We start from the raw sequence: 4,189 nt of genomic DNA on the forward strand, positions 1-4,189 counted from the left end.
GATCACTTAAGATAAATGCATAAATAAATTTAAAAAAATTTTAAAGGAGTACAGAAAGGAAACATGGTTAATATACCCGCTCTCTTCTCCCCACCCACACCCCGCCTTTGGTGGGGGGAGGGAGGCCCGAAGGTTCAAACCCATTACTAACCCCTGGGCCAAATACAGGGATTGAGGGGAGTCATGGCCCAGGACCAAGGGGAGGGGCCGGGGCTGGAGAGCAGAGTTTATGTGGGTCCACTGTGGGAGGTGCACCTGGGCCCCCAGAGGGCACGGCTCCTGTGCAGACCCGTCCAGAAGCACGGTGCCCCCAGCCCCCTGCCTGCTCCTGGTGGGGCTGGGGGCCCAAGGAGGGGCCCTGAGCTTTATCAAAGCACTCGGACTTGACCTATCTCGTGTGGGCTTCACCCTGGCTCAGCAGGCTGCTGAGGGCCGGAGTGGACAGCGGCAGCTCAGAATCAGGGCAGGGGGCCTTGGGACTGTCACTGGGCTGTGTGGCAGCTGCCCATGCGACAGTCTGGGCAAACAGCCTGGCAAGGCGGGAGTGGGGCTGTGGGCGAGAGCGTGAGGCGGCCGGCTCACCCTTCGTTACTGGGGGCCCTCTCCCCTCGTCTGCAGGGAGCGCCCTCGGCTCCCCACCAGTCCCCTGGGCGTCCCTGTCCTGTTTCCCCGACCTGCCCTGAGGGCTGAATAGCAGCCACAGAAGGTGGAAGGATGGTCAGGTTGATTCCCCGCCACCTGATTTTGACTCCCTCCAAGCTGGTTTCCGGGCGCTTCTCTCCTAAGGCTGAGAGGGGGCCGAGCGGGGCCCTGGCAGGGTCTCTGCAGCATGGGGAGGCCCTGAGGACTGAGCCCCTTGGGTATATCCACCTCTCTGATTCCTCCCAGGTGGTGGGGAGGACTCGGGGGGTGGCATATGCTGTGTCCCTGACGTCACAATTCACACCCTAAAGCCCCAGCCCCCCCGCACCTCGGCAGGTGACTGTGTCTGGAGCCTGGGTCTGTAAAGAGGGGATTCCGGTAAAATGAAGTCACCAAAGTGGGCGACGAGGAGATGAGGGGAGAGGACGGTCTCTTCTAGGTGCCAAGAAGAGACCAGCCCTGCCCCACCTTCACCTCTGACTTCTGGTCTCTGGAACAGAGAGGCAACAGATGTCTGGGGTACGCCCCCCTGTCTGGGATATCTGTCCCGGCAGCCCTAGCTGGCGAGCACACCTCGTGTCCCGGGGAGGGCACAGGCCTGACGAGAAGGAGATGCCCCTGGCTGGACTGCACTCAGACTCACCTGGGCCCTGGGGTGACTTTGGGGCGGGCGTTCTGACACCAACAGGCCTCAGTGTCCTCGCTGTGGAAGTTGCTCCAAGGGTTGGGAACAGATCTGGTTCCCCCGGGACGTTAAGCCCAGGAACAGCACTTAACCTTCCCCCAGACCAAGCAGTCCAGGACAGAGGAGGGGACCCTCGTGTCCCTGTCCCCCTGCCCAGCTCCCTGGGGGAGGAGGCCAGTAGTTCCGGCCGCCTGTGTCCCAGGTCTTTGGACCGAGTCTTCAGGAGGCCGACAGATGTTTCTACGGGGTGGGGGCATGCTTCTGTCTCCGGAGCCTTCCTTACCGGCAGAGAGGGGAAGGCTGGCCTCGGCCGCGGTGGTTTCTGTGGAGGGAGCTGGCATGTGGGGTGGAGGGCTGTTCCCAGCTTTTAGCTGCAGATTTATGTAAATATGGATTATGGAATTTGGCCCCAATTCTCCCTTTCCTTCCCTCCTCCCCTCCCCCAGAGCAGACTGGGCATTAGTGCCCGTCGGTGGGTGGATTTCTGCAGCCTGTCAATGGGCAGCAGTTAATTCTCAGGCAAATGTCTACTTATCTCACCGTGTGGTAGGCTTAGGCATTTGCAAAGGACCGCCACGCTCAGCCTGGAAGGGGGTGGAAGGGAAGGGAGGGGTGCAGCTGGCCACAAGAAGGGGGAACTTTCCTGACCCTTGCTTCAGGGCGACAGTCACACAGCCACCAGGGGCACGGGATAGAAGGGGTACCCAGCAGCCAGACCAGTCTGCTTCTGGCTTTGTGAGTCTGGGCGGGGGCGGGGGCGGATCCCTCCTTCCTTTCCTTCCTTCCTTCCTTCCTTCCTTCCTTCCTTCCTTCCTTCCTTCCTTCCTTCCCTCCTTGCTTCCTTCCTCCCACCCACCCCCTTTCTTCCTTTCTTAAGTAAACTCTACCCCCAATGTGGGGCTTGAACTCCTGACCCAGAGACCAAGAGTAGCATGCTTCCTCAACTGAGGTCTGAGGAAACAAGGACAGTCACTTGCTCCGCAGGGCAGCTTGGGGACAAGGCTAGTAAGTCTGTCACCTGAAACCTGAGGGCACGATTCTGTCTTCTATCACCTCTGGTTTAGAAAGACACAGGAGATAGGCATGCGCTCAGCTAAAGCTGAAGCCGTGAGTCTGGTCAGGCACGTTGAGCCAAGCCTCCTGCGAGCTCCGGGGTCAGCGAGCGGGGCGCTGGCCCTGCTGGGGGACAGGCTCTGGTTCCCGTGAGAGCTCCCCGAAAGAGGCCCTGGGGTGGGAGCGGACCCCAGAGGCTTCCTCAGGCCTGCACAGAAGAGCACGGTTGTCGCTCAGAGGAGGTTTGGCTTGCCGTGTGAGCGATACCGAGTCCGGCCGAGTCGGGCCGAGGCTCCGGCTTTGGAAGTCGGCCCTGCACACGGGTCCTGCGCGCTCTGGCCACGCGGGCTCACCTGGCTTGCCCAGCATGTGTGGTCCTCAAGCTCCCGGTCTGCCACCCAGGAGCGCTGAAGTCTCCCAAGGGCAGGTGACCACTGTCCCCCATCGACCCCCTTCTCCCTCTGGTTTCAGAGCCACAAGAACCACGAAATTAGTTCTAACAAAATTACCCCTTCACTTCACTGCTAATCCCCTAACTCCCTTAATTAAGTCAATGGTAGCCTAAATTGTTCTAAACATCTTTGGGGGGATTAGATATTTTAATCATCATTATCCAATGAATATTTGATTCTATAGTCATCGTATAATCAAGAGTAAAAATTATAATCCGAAAAAAGGCATTTCATAACACTTTAAAGGCCGGGGTATTTGATAAAGAGCGCTGGGGGATTAGGTGCCGTGCTGAGCTGGGAGGAGTGGTCGCTCTGTTCTGGGAAAGAAGACTGATCTAAGGAACAAGGAAGCCAGGCGCCGTGTGTCCTCCTCGTCATTCCCTGCCCCTCAAGTAACAAGGTGTCTTATTGGGACAGCTGTTTTGGAAGTGATTTTTATAAACATCACTAGGTTTGCGGTTTCCACGGAGTTCTGTGGGAGCCCCTGAGTTGGCTGGTGAGATTCAGAGCTTGTGAGGCCTTCCCGCCTGTGTGCGGAGATGTGATCCCAGCTTCCGCCGTGAGGCCGAGACTGTCTGCCTTGGCCCACCCCGCGCCCTGCAGCTCTCCGTGAACCTGGTGGTGGAGGGACAGAAGAGTGAGGAGTCCACACCCAGCCCCCGCCACCAGCCTGCTGTGTGACCTAAGGCAAATTGCTGAACTCCTCTGTGCCTGGGTTTCCGTATCGCTTAAGTGGAGATCGTATAAGGTCCAGTGGGCTTGTGGGGAGCTCTGAGTGAGGTAACGCCGGGAGGTGCTTAGGCAGCACCTGGCCCGTGGTTAGACTCTGTAAGTGTGAGCTGTTACAAATAGCTCAAAGGGGGCGCGGGAGCCAGTCTGCCAGAAATCCAGAAGCCACACAGGTGCAACTTCCCAGGACATCCTGCGGAGCCTTCCCTGTCAGTCTGCCTCCTGAGGGTCACAGGATCCCATGAGGGACTCTGCAAGAGGCCTTCCAGGGCCGCCAAGTCCAGCCTTCTCGGTTTAAAGAAAGGGAAACTGAGGCCAGAGAGGAATGGGGAGCGAGAGGGCCCAAGACCGGCTGTTCTCTTTCACTGGGCCCCACTCCCTGCCCCCAGGAAGTTTGGTTCCCACCCCAGGGGCTGTTCTCCACGTGACATTTTGGGTGATCCCGGAGCTTGCCGCCTGCTCCAGGAATGCAGGCCATCCAGCTGGCCGCCCCGGGGACCTGCGTGGGGGAGGGGGGGCGGGGCAGGCACGACCTCCGACCTCTGGGTAGCTGGTGGTGCTCTGTCCCAGGGCCTGCAAGGGGGTGGAGGGGGGTGGGGGGTGAGGCAGGCACGACCTCTCCGGGTGG

Source organism: Panthera tigris, chromosome E3 (genome assembly GCF_018350195.1).
Source record: "Panthera tigris isolate Pti1 chromosome E3, P.tigris_Pti1_mat1.1, whole genome shotgun sequence".
NCBI classification, from domain to species: domain Eukaryota; kingdom Metazoa; phylum Chordata; class Mammalia; order Carnivora; family Felidae; genus Panthera; species Panthera tigris.